At 38.1% G+C, this 23,267-nt stretch overlaps 1 pseudogene; it reads left to right on the plus strand.

The window, feature by feature from the left end:
* The first annotated feature begins 138 nt into the window (after positions 1–138).
* LOC120193164 lies at positions 139–23,180 on the plus strand (annotated as a pseudogene).
* Positions 23,181–23,267: the final 87 nt, after the last annotated feature.

The raw sequence follows: 23,267 nt of genomic DNA on the forward strand, positions 1-23,267 counted from the left end.
ACCAATTTGTGACTTTTGAAACAAGAGTGGTGAAAACGAAAACTTATGAAAATATTAGTGACCATTAGAGTAGTTTACCCAACCTTAAAACGCCAATAGTCCAACGCAATCGCTTACCTTTGGTCCGTCCACCTTCTTATCCACTGAGATAAAGAAATTGAAAAAAAATGGCAGCTTTGACAACGCTTACGCCATGGCAAGCCACCTCCATGCATTTTAATAATAGAATTTCCCATCATTATACTCAAAACCAAAATGTTTATATTAATCATACTAAAAGAATTCATAAAGCAAAGTCCTCTTTGCTTAGTTACCATCATCCTAATCGCTCCCTTGCTTTCCTTTCTCTTTCTACACATTCCACATCAATTATTCCATCAACCCATTTCTCTACTTCAGGTATCTCTCTCTCTCTCTCTGTGTGTGTGTGTGTGTGTATATTTGTGTGTTTCATTGATTTTATTACAAGCTTTTTATTTTTTTATGGTTCATGTTCTGTTTTATCTACTTGTTCAAATAGTAGCCACTCGAAAAGGTTGGATAAGATTAAGGAAAATGGAACTTTTGGAAACTTCTTTTGTTTCTTAATGGGTATTCAAAATAATTTGGTATGCTTCAGTTAGGAATTTAATGATGGTTTGTGAGTAATTAGGAAAAACAAAATGGAGCTCAAACCTAATCTACTGATGTTATATTATAATGAGAACTAGACATGTTTTATTCTGTTTCTGTCATGAACTGTTAATTGCTTTCTTTTATTGTTTTCATGGTGGTTAAAACTGGAAATTTTCAATATGGAGTTGTCATGAAAGGGGTTGTTTTTCTTTCTTTTAGTAAACTAATTTTGGAAATTTTAAGTAGACATTCAAATTACTCACGTTGGATGTATAAGGTTCCAAATTCTTATGCAGAAAAGAGGTTTTTTAATATGTTGTTCAGCTCTTCATTTTTCTTCAAATCGAACAATACACGGACGGAAATATGATCCTTTAAGAACCATCAAAATACAGTGAAAATCTTAGAAAAATTGAACAGGCACATCCGGAAACCCCCAGTGCGGTTGAACGTGGTTTATGTTTAGTAAATCTGACTTCTCTTCATTTTGTATTCTTTCTGCAGGCACTGGCAGCTCATGGTTGCAAGATACCACCATGAATCACGATGCTAGCAGTTGTAGTGGATTAAGGGAGGGTCCAATATATTCAGCGTTTCCCACACAACCTGCACAAGTTTCCTCTGTACAGGACCTTTATGATTTCATATGCTCTGGTCCTCTTTTGGACAAAGTGGGACTGACTGCTGAAAAGGTAGCGGAATCCATTGAAAAGTGGTTGTTTTATGGATCAAAGCTTTGTCGGTTGTTTCAGCTCAATGAACTTTACCTTACGACTCCCGAGAAGGCAAGGTTTTATCACTATTACATACCAGTCTTTTTATGGTGTTAAGACCAGATTTCAGAACACAGGTCCAAGTTCGAAGACGAGGAAGAGATTCCTCCCTTAGTGGTATGGATAGCGTCTTCAAATGATTGTTGTGTGTGTTTGTGTTCAATTTCCCTTTATTATTTTCAGTACTGTTTTGGATTCCATTTTCATTAGGATTCTGATATAGTAGAAGGTTCTTATTGGTGAAGGCTTTGTGCCTATATCAATGCCTGATGCATATTTGGACATTAGTATCGTATCTGATCCACTAAGGTTCCTTTAAAGGCATGAAAAATAAACCTAAGAAAATTTGAACATACTCATATCTAATAATTTGTTTCTATGGTACTTTGATGTTTCATTTTCTTTGAATTATTCATGTTCAACATCCATGTAATGTATGACTCGTATCTGGACATGAATAAGGAGACATGACCCTCCACGAAACTTCTAAATACATAAAAGGCATAGGAAGAAGTTAATTATTGATATTAGACACATACTCGATTCTGAGTAACAGATTTGTTTTGGTAGTCTCCCTGGCATGCAATATTTTTCTTGTTTCAGTTACGTGGAAATGCCGGGAGCCATGATCTTCCATTCTCTGTCGAAACACTGACAGCTCTAAGCAAGTTGACTAAAGGTGTTCTTTCTTTTCTTCTCTCATCTTTCCTTGGTACGATTAGCTGTTTATCCATCTTCTCGTGGTTGATTTTGTTTAGATACAGGTGTGAAGATGAAGCTTCCTCGTTATGATAAAGTAAGCTCGACATTATCAATTTTAATTGTTTTACACTTGAGTTTTTTTGTTGAACTTTTCTCATTATAATACTATTTTTCTTTAAAGTCTGCATATAGAGGTAAGGGTGACAGAGCTGACCCTTCGACATGGCCGGAAGTTGAAGGACCGTTAACTGTAAGAGACTCTTCAGCTAGAGCTGGGAGATTATGGGTACAGTTTTTCTTTCCGGATTTATATTTGTCTGAAAAGTAATCAATAAGTCGTGTTATTCGGGTTCAGGTTATTTTATATGAGGGCTGGATGCTTGGCTTTAAACCCCTTCCTACTGAAGTTGTTAAACCTGTTGATCCACAGGTTAGGCCTATGTTACTTTAGTTCTTCGTTTTGCTTGAAATATCTCCGTTCGATATATATTCAGACATAGATATGGGATATGACCCTCAATCGACCCTCCAAAGACATGAAAAAACATAGAAAAATTGAACACATCCGTGTTGAACACACAGTCATATCCGATATTCGCACCCGAGTTTGAACAACACGAGACCAAACTCCAAAGTATTCAAGGACCACTTAGAGATGTTTTATGTTGATCCAACTCTGTATTCGTCATGTGTAGACACAAATTTTCTTAAAAGATAGAGCTAGCAAGAGTTTCTCTCCTAATAGGACTCTTCCACCACCATATCTTTTAAAGCAACAACCACACCAACAAACGTGCAACAACCGAGCAAGGAGTCTAGTTGCATTAGGATTTTATTGTTAGTTAGTTTTTTTTTTCCACTATAAATACATGTAATCCTCCCCATTTGTAAGACACGATACGAAATAAACAACAGAAATTACTAGCAAACCGGAGCAAAAAAGGTGATTCTCGAAGAGGAAAATAAGTAGAAAAGGTAAAAGCTTGTACCTTTATCGCTTTAAGTCTTTGCATGTGTGTTTCTCCATTATTTTTGCTCGAGTCAAACCCAAATAAAATCATTTTTGGCCGATGAACGGGAAGGTTTTTTAAAGATCTATCTTGTAGATCTAGTAATCCCGAGGCCCGATCTTAGAAAATTATTTGGATTTTTGAAAAATAGAGAAGAAAAGCTTAAAGTTAAAACATTCATTTCGCCCCCCTAATGCGCAATATCAACGTTAATTGTCTTTCAAATTTGGCTCCAATTTTAGCTTTTCTTTTATAATAGTTTTTTGTTGCTACATGCATATTCTTTTATTATTTTTAATATATATATATATATATATATTATCTTCATTTGGCTATTTTTTATATTTTTTTTATTTTTTATATTCTATCGTTATATATATATATATACTTTTAATTCTTTTTCATATATCATTATTATTTATATATATTTTTATTACTATAATTATATGTTATATATATTTATTATTTTATATATTTCATTTTATCTTTTATTTTTTTATCTTTTATTTTTTTTTGTATTGTTATTATTATTATCTTCTTTATTTTATGTATTTTATTTATATATATATTTTTATATTTGTTTTTGTACCTCTTTATTTTATTTATCTTGCTTACATCTCCTTTATCTGTTTTATTTTCTCTACTTTATTGCATTTATTTTTATTTCACCTTCTTTATTTTATTCATTTTTACTACATTTTTATCTAACATGTTTCTTGACTTCCTAAAGGGTACACTTTTAAAACTATCAAGGGTAAGTATTTGAGATCGTTATTTTACCTTTCAAGTTAAACTTTCAATTTTCTTAATTAAAAACAATTGGAAATTACATAGTACCGAAAGGGTAGTTCAAGGGTGCTAATCCTTCCTTGACTGTAACCGACTCCCGAATCCGACACATCTTTGGTACGACGCAGATCAGGTAAGAAATAAGGTATCTGATCAACCTATTTTTCATAAAATAAATGATCGGTGGCGACTCCCAACCCAATTATTTCAAGTCAAAGCCCAATTCGAGGCCTAACCGAAAAACGGTTACGACAGCTTGGCGACTCCACTGGAGATAGGTAAGTGAGTCAGACTAAGGTAATTTCTAGTTGTCTTTTTAACGAAAAGGGTAAGTTTAAATTTTAAGATAACATTTCGATCATTTTTTACTTACTTTTGATTATATTTTCGAGTAAATAGTTGTACTACTCGTTTTCTTGTGATTTTAGCCTTCAAATCTTTTTCATTTAAGGCTCTATACCCGAGCTTCAAACCCTGTCTTAAGTGGGGGTGAAAGCGACGTATTCGTGTGAATTTATTCACCGTGCGGGCCTAGTAAGTAGCCTTCGGGATTCATATACCTTATGTCTTCGTGTGAATTTATTCACCGTGCGAGCATAAGGGAATGTGTCCTCTCGAGTTTAACTTAGTCCACACAAGCCTGTGATGGGTTTAGGACTAAGGGTCTGGCAAGCCCAAGGGGCCACCAGCAAGGAAAACTCAGGTACCGTTTTTAGAACCTAAACCGGGAAACCATGGAGAATTAGAGCCTACCCCAAAACCACATTCCAAAACCTATGATATTTTTACCCTAACTATTTTCTTTTTTGTGTTTTTTTCTTTCGTCATTATTTATTTATTTATTTATTTTTATTTTACTAATTCTTTTGCCTTCGTGTTTGTTTTCTAGCATTTGCATCATAACAAGAGGCTATTGATCCTTAAAAAGCGTTTGTTAAACACAAAATAAATCCGAATTAATGGACAAAGGTGTTGTAATACAAGAGATTAAAAATACTGAGGCACAACTATGGTCCGAGAAGACTCAGAAAAAAAGGGAGACAATCTTTAGGAAAATTGTGTTTCAGAGCTTGTTAGTTATACATCTGTCAGCCTGAAACAAAACGATGTCTAAGAACTGTGAAATATTTGGGACAGTTGGGGGAATGACAGAAAGAAGAAGTTCAACCAACGATATGGTGATATTGCCCTCTTACTCCATGTCAAGACTGATGAGCCCTTGCTCCGAGCATTAATTCAATTCTGGAACCTGGGATGTAGTTGTTTCACCTTTAACCGAGAGGACATGGTGCCCACAATTGAAGAGTATACTACCCTACTGCACTGCGGAAACATCAGACTAGAGAGGGCATATATCAAACACATTAATCAGCCTTTCAAGAATGAACTAGCTAAGATTGTAGGGGTTGATGAAAAATGGGTGACTGATCGACTTCGACACAAAGGTAACGGGGAAGGAATCGAGTGGATTCACATAAGGCAACTAATGAAGAACCACCCTGATGAATGGAAGACTATAGACCTTTTTGCACTAGGTCTGTACGGTTTGGTTATCTTTCAGAAGACTTTGGGCTGCATCAACACAGCCGTGGTAGAGCTATTCGAACAACTTCCAAGACGAGTCAACCCAGCACCGGCCATCTTAGCCGAAACCTTTCGATCTCTCAACCATTGCAGAAGAACTGGTGGAGGAAGGTTCGTTGGGTGTATTCAACTCCTTCAAGTCTGGATTCACAGTCACTTTTGGAAGACTAATGGGGTAGCTTATCGCCGATTCAGCACTACCTATTCATCTTTGGGAGAATTCATCACTAGGAAATGGCATGAAAGTGCTTCAAAGGAAAAGTGGATGAAAGTTTTTACACATCTTCAGGATCGAGATATTACCTGGAGAGCCCCCTGGTTGTTCCTCGGTGACGTTTTTTTTTCGGTGTGGGGATTCTAATACTATAACCTTACTCGAACTTTGGGGTACAGTTGGGTATGCTCCGTTGTTAGCACTTAGACAGTATGGGGCATGTCAGTTTGTCCCGGTAACATGCGGGCTAGCTAGATCAGAGTTTGTGTATAATGGTGATAGTTATAAGAAGAGGATCAAGGAAGCAACTGATTCGTGGAAGAAAGTATACTGGATGGATGTTGTGGCTGCTAGAGACATGCTTACTCCGGATTATGTGGAGTGGCGAAGACTGAGAAAGAATGATAACATCCCGGTGCCAGAATGTGAAGACACCCGGACCATGGAGGAACATCTCAGGCATGTCCCTTTTGAACTTGAGATAGCTAAGGCGGAGTTTGAAGCTGTGAATAATGAGATGAAACAGAAGGTTAAAGAACTGGAAGCTGAACGTTATCAATGGAAGCTAGATGCCGAATCTCAGAAAGATAGAGTATACATGTAACATCCTCCATGCCGGGTTAGTGATTAATTTGCAAAGTTTCAACATTTGGTGATTAAAGTAGAATAATTATATAGTTTAAAAATAATGGTTAGTAAATATGAAATGAATGTAAGGACAAAATGGTCATTTGTAAGGAAAAATTATAATTAAAAAAATGTTATGGGGCTTGTGGAGGAAACAAATGTTTCCATAATCCTCTCATTTCTTATTCCTTCTTTCTTATCTTCACTCTTCTCTTCTTCCAAACGTGAAGACCAAGTTTAAGGTAAGAATCTGAACCTTGGTAGTTTCTTTGATTTTTAGATTGGAAATGGAAGTTTGGATGTTATATAAGCTAAAGGAAAGCTTATATGACATTAAGACAACAAGATAAGTGTTTTAAGTATAGATTTGGGAAATGAGTTTTTAGATGAAATTTTGATATGGATGAGTTTTTGAAGTTTGAATAAGATTTTTGACTTGTCAATAAGTTAATTAAGAAGTATGAGGTGATAGAATTGAAATTAGAACAAGTTGGAATTTGAGTAAGATTCTTAAATTCTATATGGATGATTAGTTTTTTTAGTTTTAGAGGTATTGAATGGATAATAATTAGTTTAAGTAAGTGTATGAAAGCTAAGAGTATTAAAGGGAGTGAAATAGGTATGTTTGAGCTGAAATGAGATGATTTTCGAGCTCAAAATAGGATTTTTGGGCTAGAGGAATCGGTACCCATTCAAGGGGAATCGATACCCCCTCAACGAATATGAATTTCCAGAATGCTAGAGGGGAATCGATACCCCCAGGGGGGGAACCGATTCCCCCATGAAAAAAAAAGAGAAAAGAAAGAAAGACTAAGCTATTAATTCCTTAAATTGGTAAGCTATTAAAGCTTAATTTCAAGACATAGACATCTGATAATCATCTTGAAAATTATGTTTATGTAGATATCGAGCATACACGAGTTCGGGAACAATCTACAAGTAGGATCGATCGAGGAAAAGGCAAAGAAATATAGGTGAGTGCATATGCATAGCATAATTATAGAAATATACTCAATTCTAGACTTGTGATAAGTCTAGATTTTATATCTTGGTACATGAGCATATTCTGTATTATGAGACATGACATGAATTTATATAAAATGCATTATATGACATGAATATGCAAGAAAAGTTATGAGCTATGTGAAGAGGTAAGAATTTACATGTCTACGCGATATAGACTACGTGAAATGTAAAAGCCCATGTTATGTAGATGAGAACTATAGGTATAGTTGGCATGCCAAGGGTAGAGGGTCTACGCGGTCCTTCGGGATAAAATTCTACGCGGTCCTTCGGGATATATATATATTCTTTAGAACATGTGTGAAGTCTGGTGAGACACATATGTGATCCCTAGCATATGTATATGATTCTTAAGGAATTCTATGTGGTCCTTATGGACATTATTATATGGCACTACGGTGCAATTCTACGCGGCACTTCGGTGCATTTATACGAGCTGTGGTGACAGTATAGTGCACAACCTCACATTACTCAGATACCTTAGGTTCTCAATATGATATCATGGGCCAATAAACTTATTCATACAAATTCATGAATGCTAAAGTAATATGCTTACAGGTATGGATATTGATGATGTAGACTACATTGATTAAGTACATGTTTGCATCTCATTTCATATCATTATGACATGGTCATTACATTGCTTTGTTATTATTATTACATTGCCTCACTAAGTCGTTGACTTAGCGTGTGAGTGTTTCACACGTAGGATCCGAGAAAGTAGACGAGACAGGTTAAGCAGCTTGACAGCATTACTCCTACAACCACCAGATCAGAAGCAACTTAATCAGTAGGTCATTTTGTTATGTAAATGGCAGTTGGCATGTAATTAAAGGGTTAAGTTGTGTATGCTCTGAATATTTTGGTAAACTTATATTACAATATGTATATTATCGTATTTTCTTAATATAAGTTTAAATATTTTGTTATTATTTGTTAAAAGTTGTGTTTTAAAGTCAATGTAGTATCTATGACTCATATCCGGGTCGGGTACGGGTTGGGGGTGTTACATTTAATGGTATCAGAGCTATGGTTTAGCCGATTCTAGGCATGAACCAGAGTCTATAGAGTCTTTAAATGGAATACATGCCAACAAATAGTGAGAACTTCTGATCTGGTATAGTATGAGTATGTTGTTTTGCTAATAGAACAATGTGTTTATTCTTATTAGATGTCCGGACATAATAGCTCCCGAAGTGAAGCGGGAGAAGATAGGCATGCTGAAAGCAGTAATTCACCTGCCCTGGCCAGGCAAGGTGAAGAACAGGCATCTCAAGGAGTGCCTGTGCAAGATACGTTCTTCAGAACGTTAGACGCTATTTTGACGCGTCTTCAACCTGCTGCTCCACTAACTCAAAGAATAAATGTAGTAAAAGAGTTGAGAGGTTTAGGAGCTCCCGAATTTAAGGGAGAAGGTGAGGAAGGTCCAGTATCAGCGGATCTTTGGTTGAATGATTTGAAAATCATGTTAGATGGTCTCCACTGTTCCGAAGTGGAGAAATTAGATGGAGTTGTATCTTTATTGAGGGGTCAGGCGAGGATATGGTGGACGAACGTCACCATGAGGATGTCAACCGACCAGTTGACTTGGTCTTTGTTTTTAGAAGAATTTAAAAACAAATATATTGGAGATCAGTTTATCCGACAAATGAAGCAGGAGTTTATGAATTTGAAGCAGATGAGCCGCTCTGTATACGAGTACGAATGTGAGTTTAATAAGTTGAGCAGGTTTGCAGCTGAGCTTGTGCCTACTGAAAAAGATGCTTGCGAATGGTTCGTGGAGGGCTTGCGCCCTAGACTTAAAGAAATGTTGATAGTATTAAACTTGTCCTCGTTCTAGGAGGTGATCAATCGTGCAAAAGCTCTTGAAAGGGCTCAAAATGAAAGATTTGGGGACTCAAGAGTTCAGACATCAAAGAGGACGACTACTTCCTCTAGCTCAGTACCAACAAAAAAGGGAAGAGACTCGGGATTTCGATCACAAGCTAGATCAGAATCAGTTGCATCGTCTGCTAGGGGAGCAAGTCAGGCAAGACCTAGACAGACGCAGTCAGTGGAATCTGGTGCTGGGAGATCTACTCCGAGTCAAGGGAGACAGTGTCAGCACTGCGGGAAAAACCATTATGGGGCTTATCGTATGGCTGCTGGGACTTGTTTTCGATGCGGAGATGCCGGACATTTTATCCGGGATTGTCCATTGATTGTTGGGGAGCCTGCACCATCTGGAAGAGTTGGTTCTTCCTCACAAAGAGGACGAGGAAGAGGCAGAGGAAGGAACCCGTCTGAATTCTCTGCTCAACCTGAAGTTCGATCCACTGCTCGGGTATACAATCTAAAGACAAGTGAAGACCGTGATGACCCTGATATTATAGTAGGTACTTTTCAGTTGTATAATAAATTAGTATTGGTGCTGATTGATCCGGGTTCTAATTATTCTTATATTACAAGTAAGTTAGTAAAGGAGTTGAGGATTCCTATAGAAGCTACGAGTAATGTGATGATAGTAACTAATCCGTTAGGGCATAGTACTCAGGTGGACAAAGTCTGTAAGGGGTGTCCCATAAAGGTTCAGGGAATTGAATTCCCTGCTAATCTGATGGAATTACCCTTTGACGAGTTTGAAGTGATTCTGGGAATGGATTGGTTGTTTCATTATTATGGGAATGTCGACTGCCAGGATTACCTCCGGATAGAGAGGTAGAATTTCAAATTGAAGTAATGCCAGGAATCGCTCCAATTGCAATGGCACCTTATCGGATGGCTCCGAAGGAATTGCAAGAGTTAAAGAATCAATTGCGAGATTTGTTAGAAAAAGGATTTATTCGACCAAGTGTGTCACCTTGGGGAGCTCCGGTGTTATTTGTTAAGAAGAAGGATGGATCAATGCGTCTCTGTATTGATTATCGACAGCTTAATAAGGTGACCATCAAGAACAAGTATCCCCTTCCGCGTATTGATGACTTGTTTGATCAACTAAAAGGAGCTTCGGTATTTTCGAAGATCGATCTACGTTCGGGTTATCATCAATTGAAGATCCAGGAGAAAGATATTCCGAAGACGGCTTTCAGAACGAGATATGGTCATTATGAATTCATCGTAATGCCATTCGGAGTAACGAATGCACCTGCTGCTTTCATGGATCTCATGAACAGGATTTTTCAGCCCTATCTGGACCAGTTTGTTGTTGTCTTTATTGATGACATACTGGTCTACTCGAAGTCCATTGAAGAGCACATCATACATCTGAGGCTAGTGTTGCAAATTCTCAGGGATAAAAATCTCTATGCGAAATTGTCCAAATGTGAATTTTGGTTAAAGGAAGTAATTTTCTTGGGGCATGTGATCTCGGCAGTTGGGATTAGAGTAGACCCTCAGAAGGTTAAAGCTATAATGGATTGGGAAGTTCCTAAGAATGTGTCTGAAGTTCAGAGTTTTCTTGGACTTGCCGGTTACTATCGAAGATTCGTTAAGAATTTTTCGATGATTGTGCTGCCTCTAACAAAGCTAATGAGAAAGAACGTACCATTTGTTTGGACTTCTGAATGTCAAGAAAGCTTCGAAGCTTTAAAGAGAATTCTGACGGAAACTCCGATATTGGTTCAACCGAAATCTGGCAAGAATTTTGTAGTATACAGTGACGCATCCCATAACGGGTTGGGGTGTGTATTAATGCAAGAAGGCAAGGTGGTAGCGTATGCATCGAGACAATTGAAACCACACGAAAGGAATTACCCCACTCATGATTTAGAAATGGCTGCTGTAGTATTCGCTCTCAGGATTTGGCGTCATTATCTTTATGGGGAGCGTTGTTACTTATATACGGATCATAAGAGCCTGAAGTATCTGATGACTCAAAAAGAATTGAATTTGAGGCAACGTAGATGGGTAGAGTTCTTAAAGGATTATGATATGATAATTGACTATCATCCCGGAAAGGCTAATGTGGTAGCAGATGCAACGTCAGATACCTTAGGTTCTCAATATGATATCATGGGCCAATAAACTTATTCATACAAATTCATGAATGCTAAAGTAATATGCTTACAGGTATGGATATTGATGATGTAGACTACATTGATTAAGTACATGTTTGCATCTCATTTCATATCATTATGACATGGTCATTACATTGCTTTGTTATTATTATTACATTGCCTCACTAAGTCGATGACTTAGCGTGTGAGTGTTTCACACGTAGGATCCGAGAAAGTAGACGAGACAGGTTAAGCAGCTTGACAGCATTACTCCTGCAACCACCAGATCAGAAGCAACTTAATCAGTAGGTCATTTTGTTATGTAAATGGCAGTTGGCATGTAATTAAAGGGTTAAGTTGTGTATGCTCTGAATATTTTGGTAAACTTATATTACAATATGTATATTATCGTATTTTCTTAATATAAGTTTAAATATTTTGCTATTATTTGTTAAAAGTTGTGTTTTAAAGTCAATGTAGTATCTCTGACTCATATCCGGGTCGGGTACGGGTTGGGGGTGTTATAATACAAGCTGGAAAGAGAACAGAAAAGAGTCTGTTTTGAGCTCGAGAATTTGAGAAAAGGGTATCAAGATAAAGTCAAGGATAATTCCAAGTTAAAAGTAACATCTGAATACTGGAAAGACGAAGTTCATAGCTTAAAAAGAAAGTTCGAGGGGTTTGATGAAAGAGCTTGGAAAGAACAGCTGAAAACTGCTCAGAGGCGCTTAGCATACAGTCAGCATCAAAATCAATGCTTGAGAATCCAGATGGCTGACCTAGAAAAACAACATGAGAGAGATGGAAAAACAATATCCGAGTTAGAAGTTATTGTGGATGGATTCAAGAAGCAAGCAGTCAAGCTTCAGATAGTACCATTCGACGGAGGTTTGTAGTGGCGTTTCCGTTGGGAGCAAGCACAACAAAGGGTGAAAGCTAAAGACGCAGTCATCCGAGATTTCCTGGATTAAGTGCAAAAAGCAGCCTGTCATCTTTACGGCCTGGCAAGGGAAGCTGGAGTGGTTCAACAAGGCATTCAACCAATGACAGATGAAGGCAGAAGACTTGTCAATCTACTAGAAGCTGTTCGGGGTCTAGAGGATTTAGTCCGAACGTACCTTTGATTGTTTTTTATGTCTCTTACAAGATAAAATATTTATGTCTAAATAAGGATTATTTATAATAATAGACACTTTTCTGGATCAATGCCTCTAAATTGCATACATTGTGCATTGCATACTTTGCATTTTATATTTTATATTTCATGTTTATTTTTATATTTTCCATGTTTTTACATTCATATTAACTAACAAAACATGTCTTAGAAAGGGAAAGAGCAAACACTAAATTTACCACCGCAAGCATTAAATACGCATCATCCACGTAATACTCGAGCAAAGAAGAGAAAAATAGAGGCCAGAATGGAAAAACTCGAGGAGAACATGGAAAGACTTCAAAAATAACTAGAAAATAAGATGGCTCAAAACAATCAGAGCACCCTGGAGTCCATCAAGAAAAACCAGGAGTCCTTGGTCGACCAAATTGTAGCCAAGTTATCGGGATTACAACAAGCTAGTGTAGTAGGGGGAAGTCTCTCCGAGGGGGTAACCATATCACCAACCCCACAAGTGGTTATTTCACTCGGGATCTTACCCAAACCACAAGAAAACTCCTCTGCTATCAAAGGAAAAGCATCATCTGCTGTAAAGGTGCAAACTTCCACAACTAATCCTGATAATCATCCGGATGATTACAATATCCCGGATTTCAATGAAGATGACAAAGCAAGAAAGATGGAAGAGAAGATCAAGATGTTAGAAGATCGAATGAAGATGGTCCAAGGGGACCATGATTATTATGGAGTGGACGCAAGAGAGTTGAGCCTAGTTCCAGATTTGGTGCTTCCGCCAAAGTTTAAAGTTCATGAGTTTGAGAAGTTAGATGGGAACAGCTGCCCATCAGCCCATATCACTATGTTCTGTCGGAAGATGACAGGATATGGAGAGAATGACCAACTCTTGATCCACTACTTTCAGGAGAGCCTGTCCGGTTCAACTATCCAGTAATACAACCAACTCATTCGAACTCATATCAAGACATGGAAAGACCTAGCCAAGTCTTTCCTGGAGCATTACAAACATATTAATGATATGAGACCAGATCGAGTTATGCTACAAGGCCTGAAAAAGAAGCACAACGAGAGTTTCCGACAATACGCATAACGTTGGAGGGATTTGTCTGTGCAAGTTCATCCACCCTTGGATGAAAAAGAGACTAGAAAGTTGTTTGTACAAACCCTGAAGACACCTTACTTTGGGCACCTGGTAGCAATTACGTCGGGAGGTTTTTCAGACCTAGTCATGGCCGGTGAAATGATCAAGTTGGCTATTAAACAAGGAAAAATCGAGGGAGGAGACTCCAGTAATAAGCCTCCCACGAAGAACAAAGACCGAGAGATCAACAATGTCAACACTTACAGTGTCAACAAGGGTGTTACGATCTCAAGCTCAAAAAACACTGTAGCTGTACCATCTGGTACTTCAAACCAAGCTCAGAGAGAACCAAGGAAAGAAAGGGAAAGGGAGCAGATCGATCCCATTCCCATGACATATAAAGAGCTATATCAACAACTCTTCGACACTCATGTAGTGTCGCCTTACCCAATGGATCCGATGAAGCCCCCGTACCCGAGATGGTATGACGAAAACGCTCACTGCGAATATCATGGCGGTGTGCAGGGACATTCAATCGAAGGTTGTCTCGCATTCAAGAGGCTTGTACAACAAATGCAGAACAAGAATTGGACCACTTTCGACTCTGAAACGCCAAACGTTGCCCAGAATCCCTTGCCTAATCATCCGGAGACCGGAATTAATGCAATCACCACCGAAAATGGTAGGAGAATTAAAACTAGTGTTTCAGAAGTCAAAGCTCCTCTGGCTTGGGTATAGAGCCAAATGGTAAAGGCAGAGCTTCTTACACCACAGTCATGTGCAGCAAAGGGTGAAGGTGGTAACTATTGTTGTTATCACAATGAAGAGGGACATAAAGTGCAAGAATGATCTGAATTCAGGACATTCGTCCAACTCATGATGGACCAGAAAGAGTAGGAGTTTTACGAAGAAGTTCAGGATTCCCTGGAGGCAGATGTTTACGCTACCGGAGAATCATCAAACAAAAGACTCGGTAGGGGTAGTCATTTGGTTATTACTCCTAAACCAAAGATGATAACAACAACTCCGCAAGCAAAGGTGGTGATCACGGCACCTCGACCTTTTCAATACAAGGATAGTCAGCAAGTGTCTTGGAAGTACGAATGTCAGGTAAGCGCTTCCAAAGAATGTGACAGCAAGGTGGGGCAAAGACCGCTAGAGACCTTCAAGGAAGATGTGCTGGCTATCAATGAACCTATAAAGGAGAAGGAAGCTAAAGAATTCCTCAAATTCTTGAAGCATAACGAGTATAGTATTGTAGAACAGCTCCACAGCTTGTCAACGCGCACTTCAATGTTGGCACTGTTATTAAACTCTGAAGCACATCGGGAGGCACTGTTGAAAGTCCTGAATCAAACGTTTGTGCCACAAGACATACCAGTCAGCAAGATGGATCAACTGATAAGTAATATTCAAGCTGATAATCTCATCTCATTCTCAGATGATGAGATTCCATCCGGAGAAAGAGGTCGAACTAAGGCATTACACATCACTACCTATTGTAAGGGGCATGCCTTACTGAGTGTGTTGATCGATAACGGCTCAGCAAACATTGGGACGAGGTGCCAAGACTGAAAAAGGGTTTGGGAAGTTTCTGCAAGGGAGGATTGATCCAGTCCTTCTTATTTCAAAGCCAGGCCGGTTTGGGCTCGGCTTTTAGCCCAGTTACCATGAGAAAAGAAAAGAAGTTCTGAAGAACCGAGAGAGAAGACTAGCCAGGTTGACTGGAAGTGAACTTCAATGAAAACCCATGACATTTCCGCCTTTTTGCCACACATTCAAGTCAGGTGGTTATGTATTTGAGACCACCTTATCAGACTTAGAAGCGGATTTAGAAGATCTGAGCATCAATGTCGTGACCACTGGAAATGCTGACAACGAAGATGAATCTGGGATATGCCCTCTGCCACCTAGGTTCGTGCCTAGCAGTTGGTCGGTCGAAGAACTACTTGTGGTTTACAAGAGTCTTTCAGAGTAATATTCAAACTATCCCTATTTGCCTATACCCGGGGCAATAGGTAATCTTTTGTAAACATTTGGTTTAAGTTCAATAAAAGATGCATTTTTCTCTTCCCATGGCAAACAAATTTTCCTTTATTTCCTTTTGAATTCATTGTCTATTTTCTTCATTTCGGTACTTCATTTCCTTTCTCTCGAATTCAATTCTTTATTATTTCGTGTGGGATATTTTCCTCTCACAAATGCACATTTTCCATTCTTTCAGATCCCCAGATAACAATAATGTAGGCACTAATGATCTTGATTTGGAGGTGGATTTTGAATCAACTATTTGTCTCGGAGAATTTGATGAAGGCGACACTGAAGAGGAATGTAACTTGCCTACCGAATTATTGAGAATAGTAGAAAGAGAAGATAAACAAATACTGCCCCATAAAGAGACAATCGAAATCTTAAATCTGGGCACTGAGGAAGACCGAAAGGAGGTTAAAATCGGTACAACTTTTTCGACAGAAGCAAGACACAACCTAATAGTCTTACTTTAGGAGTACAGAGAGGTGTTCGCCTGGTCATATCCAGACATGCCGGGATTAGACACAGATATGGTAGTCCACAAATTGCCTATCAAACCAGAATGTAAACCAGTGCAGCAGAAACTGAGAAGGATGCGACAAAAAATGCTCCTTAAGATCAAGGAATAAGTCAAGAAACAATTTGATGCCGGTTTTCTTCAAGTGGCCAAATATCCGTAATGGGTGGCCAACATAATGCATGTACCGAAGAAAGACGGGAAAGTACACATGTGTGTCAATTACTGGGACCTTAACAAGGCAAGTCCCAAGGACAACTTTCCTTTACCACACATAGACACTCTGGTGGACAATACAACCATGAACAACTACTTTTCATTCATGGATGGATTCTCGGGGTACAATCAGATCAAGATACACCCTGAAGACATGGAGAAGACCACTTTCGTCACAATATGGGGAACTTTCTGTTACAAAGTGATGCCTTTCGGATTAAAGAACGCTAGGGCAACATACCAGAGAGCCATGGTAACCCTGCTCCACGACATGATCAAGGTTTATGTCGACGACATGATTGTCAAAGAACAGATCGAAAATGAACATGCCGAGCATTTGAGAAAGCTCTTTCAGAGATTGAGGAAGTTCCAGCTACGACTAAACCCTAGCAAGTGTACTTTCGGGGTGACGTCCGGAAAACTGTTAGGCTTTGTGGTCAGCAAAAAAGGCATTGAGGTTAATCCCGACAAAGTTAAGGCTATCCAGAATCTATATCCACCTCAAACACAAAAAGTTCACTAATTGCGAGGTCAGATATCCTCATATTGAGAAGGGTTGTTGTGCTTTAGTTTGGGCTACAAAAAGACTCTGACAATATATGTTGTATCATACCACTTGGCTGATTTCCAAGCTGGATCCACTAAAATACATGATGGGTGTGCATGTTCTATCTGGAAGGTTAGCCCGATGGCAAATGTTATTGTCTGAATTCGACATCGAATACGTGAGCCAGAAGGCTATAAAAGGAAGTGCCATATCAGATTTCTTGGCAAGCAGAACCGATGAGAATTATGAGCCGTTAGACTTTGATTTCCCAGACAAAGACTTGATAGCTTTATCCTTAGAAGAAACAAGTACTTCAACAGACATTTCCTGGAGAATGTATTTTGATGGGGCGTCAAATACATTAGGACATGGTATCGGGGCAATACTGATCTCTCCAGAAGGGAGTCACTACCCATTTACCAGCAGATTGCACTTCGATTGTACCAATAAGATGGTAGAATATGAGGCCTGTGTCTTGGGAATTCGAGCTGCACTGGGGCAAAATGTAAAGACCTTACGGATATACGGAGATTCAACATTAGTGATCTATCAGCTCCGTGGAGAATGGGAAACCAAAGATAAAAAACTGATGGAATACCAGAAGCTAATACTGGATCTTCTCGAAGAGTTCGATGAATTCACTTTCCACTATGTGCCAAGAGAAGAGAATCAAATGGCTGACACTTTGGCTACCTTGGCAGCCACATTCAAAGTTGGCGGGGAGTCTGAAATGATGCTAATTGACATGTAGTCGTATGAGTACCCGACTCATTGCTACCAGATTGAAGAAGTAAAAGACACTAAGCCTTGGTACTACGACATTTTGCAGTATATCAAGCATCGAAGTTATCCAGAGGAAGCCACTGAAACTGATAAAAGAACCAATAGAAGGATGTCAACTGGATACGTCCTTGATGGGGAGGTATTGTACAAGAAAAGGCATAATCAAGTTCTGTTAAGGTGCGTCGATACTGAAGGGGAAAAAATGATAATGGAAGTACATGACGGAGTTTATGGAGCACATGCAAATGGACATATGATGTCGAGACAAATAATGAGATGCGGATATTTTTGGTCCACACTGGAAAGTGATTGCATCAACTATGCTAGAAGATGTCATAAATGTCAGGTTTACGGAGATAAAATAAATGTTCCACCTCATCCACTTCATGTCATGACGTCACTATGGCCTTTCTCTACGTGGGACATGGATGTTATTGGGCAAATTCATCCGAAGGCTTCGAATGGTCAGTATTACTCAATCCGTTATTTGCAAGTTTTTGAAAAATTCATATATCGGTATGGTTTACCTGAAAGGATCATTACCGATAACGCTACAAACTTGAACAATAAAATGATGAAAGCTTCTTGTGAGCAATTCAACATAAAGCATCACAATTCTACTACCTACAGACCAAAGATGAACGGCGTAGTAGAAGCAGCAAACAAAAACATCAAAAAGACAGTGAAGAAAACGACCGAGACCTACAAAGACTGGCATGAGAAGTTGCCTTTCGCTTTGTTCGCTTACCGAACCTCATTACGAACCTCGATTGGGGCAACTCCATTTTCATTAGCTTATGGAATGGAAGCAGTGCTACCCATTGAAGTAGAAATTCTGTCATTACGGGTCTTGACAGAAGTTAAATTGGATGACGCAGAATGGGTGCAATCCAGATATGACCAGCTTAATATGATAGATGAAAAGAGACTAAAAGCCATTCACCATGGTCAAATCTATCAGAAACAAATGATTCGAGCACATGACAAGAAGGTTCGCCCGAGAATATTCCATGAAGGAGATCTGGTGCTAAAGAGAATTTTGCCAGCCCAAAAAGATTTCCGAGGAAAATGGACACCAAATTGGGAACGATCTTATGTCATGAAAAAGGCCTTCTCCGGAGGAGCCCTTGTCCTGGCTGAAATGGACGGACCCGAAATGCCATATCCCATCAATTCAGATGCAGTCAAGAAATACTTTGCTTAGGATGAAAACCCAAAAGGGTGTCCTAAGTAAAAAAAAACAAAAATGAAAAACGTTTAGGGTGAAAACCCGAAAGGGCGCCCTAAATTGAAGAAATTAAAAAGAGAAAAAAGAACAAAAAAGAGAAAGAACAAAAAATAAGGTGGGTTCAAGATGAAAACCCGCAAAGGGCGTCTTGCAACCAAGGATGGGTCCAAGTTGAAAACCCGAAAGGGTGATTTGGATAATTCAAGAAATCCAGACAATTGAAACTCCCCGGCATCTAAATTTTCCACAGACTCAACGAGTCGGAGAAAGGTTGCACTCTCTGTGTGTCACCTAACGACTTTTCAGCTCAGAAGTGCCCACATTATTGAAATCTAAGACATTCATTTACACCTCATCATGTCTTCATCTTCCAGAATATTTGCCATGTGTTATTTGTTCTTTTTTCCTCATGAATAAAAGACAATATTTTTTTCTCCAAACCAATTCCTTTTGAGCATCTTGGATTGAGCTTAAGCTTAATGATTTATTTACTTATGCAAAAGATATTTTGCATATTACTGTACAAAGATTCATTGAAAAATACATGTACTTGGAAGCCAATCAAGGCTCATGCATATACTTGAGATGGTCGAGAAGCATTTCCCATATCAAGGATAAAAAACAAACATCAGATTTGAACATTTGAAGATTTCAAGATCAGGGATCGAAACTTCAAGATTTCAGAATCAAAATTTCAGACAGGTCTTAGCTAGAGTCAATATCAACTTCGCGGCGAAGGATATTGAACTCGAAGCGACACAATTGGTTCGAGAGTAGACTTCAACCTTGCAACGGAGGATATCTAGCTCGAAGCCAAACTTCACAATAAAAGGGACATCTACAGTTTCAACCTCACGGCGAAGGGAATCGTGTTCACCCGCAACATGCAATACTTGGATTTCAACTTCACGATGAAGGATATTCAAGTCAAGGCTTAACTTCACGACGAAGGGGTCATCCGCGATTTCATCTCCACGACGGAGGATATCGTACCCGCACATCCACGATTTCAACTCCACGACGGAGGATATCGTGCCATTTGAGGCTCAACTTCACGACGAAGAGGCTTCCCAGTTTCAGATCCAATTTCAACTTCACAGCGAGGGATATTGGACTCAAGACAACACAAGCTCAACTTCACAACGAAGGGGCGACTGATTGTCAACAAACAACTTCTCAGTTTCATTCAGAGTCAATTTCAACTTCACAGCGAAGGATATTGAACTCGAGACAACATAAGCTCAATTTCACAGCGAAGGGGCGGCTGACTATCAACAAACAATTTCCAGAGCCAATTTCAACCTCACGGACGGAGGATTTTGGACTTGGAACAATACTACCTACTTGGATTTCAATTTCACGATGAATGATATCCAATTACCAGGCTCAACGAAGGTGCCACTCGCGGTTTCAACTTCACGACGAAGGGAATCGTGCACACAAGCAACATCCATCTCTAGATTGGATTTCAACTTCATGACGAAGGATATCCAACTCAAAGAAGGGTTATCTGTCAACAAAGACCTTCGAGTTCGACTACGCTCAGCTCCAAGGCACATCATTTAACACATAGTACAAGGCAAGAAGGGCTATCTGTCAATAAAATTATCGAGTTCGATTCCATTCAGCTCGATAACACCTCAATCACACTATTGTCCGGCTGCAATCGAGTTTTTCAAGCCGAGAAGAAGATATGGGTTAGTCGTGCCTTAGTAGCAAGAAGCCTTTTTTCCGTCAGCATAGCTTAAGTTGAGAAAAGCTATATGTCAGTGAAGACTTTTCGAGTTCGGTTTCATTCAGCTCGAGGGCATATCAACCACATTGTGGAGACAAGAGATTACTTTCCAGTCGAATTTTTAGCCAAGGTCTTTAAACCGAGAAGAAGACCAAAGTAAACTACAATGAGAAGCCACATTCTGATTCAAATCATTTCAAGATTGACTCCACTTCGCGACGGAGGAGCCATCCGCAACTCAATTCGACAGGGAATTATTCTTCAACTCCATTGAATGAAAATTTGTGTCTTTTTATCTTTGTCCTATTTTTCGTTCCACGAAAAAGGACAAAGAGGGGCAGTTGTATACACCAATTTTCTTAAAATATAGAGCTAGCAAGAGTTCCTCTCTTAAGAGGACTCTTCCACCACCATATCTTTTAAAGCAACAACCACACCAACAAACGTGCAACAACCGAGCAAGGAGTCTAGTTGCATTAGGATTTTATTGTTATAAACAACAGAAATTACTAGCAAATCGAAGCAAAAAAGATGATTCTCGAAGAGGAAAATAAGTAGAAAAGGTAAAAGCTTGTACCTTTATCGCTTTAAGTCTTTGCATGTGTGTTTCTCCATTATTTTTGCTCGAGTCAAACCCAAATAAAATCATTTTTGGCCGATGAACGGGAAGGTTTTTTAAAGATCTATCTTGTAGATCTAGTAATCCCGAGGCCCGATCTTAGAAAATTATTTGGATTTTCGAAAAATAGAGAAGAAAAGCTTAAAGTTAAAACATTCATTTCACCCCCTAATGCGCAATATCAAAGTTAATTGTCTTTCAAATTTGGCCCTAATTTTAGCTTTTCTTTTATAATAGTCATTTGTTGTTACATGCATATTTTTTTAATATTCTTAATATATATATATATATATTAATTATCTTCATTTGGCTATTTTTTTTTATTTTTTTATTTTCTATATTCTATCGTTATTTATAATTATATATATATATCTATATATATATATATATATATTATACTTTTAATTCTTTTTCATATATCATTATTATTTATATATTTTTATTACTATAATTATATGTTATATATATTTATTTTTATATATTTCATTTTATCTTTATTTTTTTAATTTTTATTTTTATTTTGAATTGTTATTGTTATTATCTTCTTTATTTTATGTATTTTATTTATATATATATTTTTATATTTGTTTTGTGCCTCTTTATTTTATTTATCTTGCTTACATCTTTTTTATCTGTTTTATTTTCTCTACTTTATTGCATTTATTTTTATTTCACCTTCTTTATTTTATTCATTTTTACTACATTTTTATCTAACATGTTTCTTGACTTCCTAAAGGGTACACTTTTAAAACTATCAAGGGTAAGTATTTGAGATCGTTATTTTACCTTTTAAGTTAAACTTTCAATTTTCTTAATTAAAGACAATTGGAAATTACATAGTACCGAAAGGGCAGTTCAAGGGTGCTAACCCTTCCTTGACTGTAACCGACTCCCGAATCCGACACATCTTTGGTACGACGCAGATCAGGTAAGAAATAAGGTATCCGATCAATTCATTTTTCATAAAATAAATGATCGGTGGTGACTCCCAACCCAATTATTTCAAGTCGAAGCCTAATTCGGGGCCCAACCGAAAAACGGTTACGACATCATGGAACACTTTGCCAAATACATGAAAACTCTTTAAAAATTCTTAAACATAGCTGCATCTTACACCTGCAGTCGAGTTGATCAAACTGATGTTTACTTCTACAGCTGGAAACTGTAAATAAAAATCTGGAAGCATATTATGATGCATGGGACAAATTCATTAAGGCATGGATTGTTATAAAAATTCAGGACCCGAGTTGTGTCTACCGTTGGCGTCTGCAGGTTCATGTTCTTATTCTAAAAAAGTTCTTCCTATCAACTAATTACCCCAACCTTAAGGAAAAACCTTCATTTATTGTCAGTCATTGATAAAATTCATCATTTTGTTTTTCTTCTTTAAATGGTTCTGGTCAGGCTGAGATTGCGATGAGGGACGCAGGAAACCTGGAATGTCCGACGAGGAGGTACGTTTAAATGTTATGTAATGTATTACATTTGTACGGATTTTTCATCTTTCGTGAAGTATTCGTGTTTGATATCCATATCCGATACATAATAAGATATGTGTATTGAGTCTTGAGATAAGATCGTTCAAATACATGAAATTAGAATGTAGGTACCCATGTCAATGTCAAAACTTGCATTAGAATGTAGGTACTCATGTCGAAACTCGCACTCGCACTCGTCTCGAGTAACGTAACATGTAGCAAAGTATCTATATACCTTGTGCTACTCAGACATGTGAGTGTTGGATACGAATATTTTGCTTATTTAATTCTCACTCCAAGCACGGGGGGATGTTCGACAGGTGAGAGATTTCGTATCACGATATTTACCGGCTTACAAGGCTTACCTTCCTACACTGTACTCCGAAGGACCAAACGGATCGGATCCGAAGCATCTCCTGCTGATTGAAATCGATGAAGGGAGGAACCCCATCCTATTTGAGTAGATTTTTTCTTCCTCAACAATGATTTTCTTTTTACTATTTCGTCACTAAATTATATCAACTTTCATTTGTATCACTTAATGGAAACAATGATGTTACTATTTTAATTGGTATAATAAAACATTTGA

Source organism: Hibiscus syriacus, unplaced genomic scaffold (assembly GCF_006381635.1).
Source record: "Hibiscus syriacus cultivar Baekdansim isolate YM2019G1 unplaced genomic scaffold, ASM638163v2 tig00116989_pilon, whole genome shotgun sequence".
In the NCBI taxonomy this organism is placed as follows: domain Eukaryota; kingdom Viridiplantae; phylum Streptophyta; class Magnoliopsida; order Malvales; family Malvaceae; genus Hibiscus; species Hibiscus syriacus.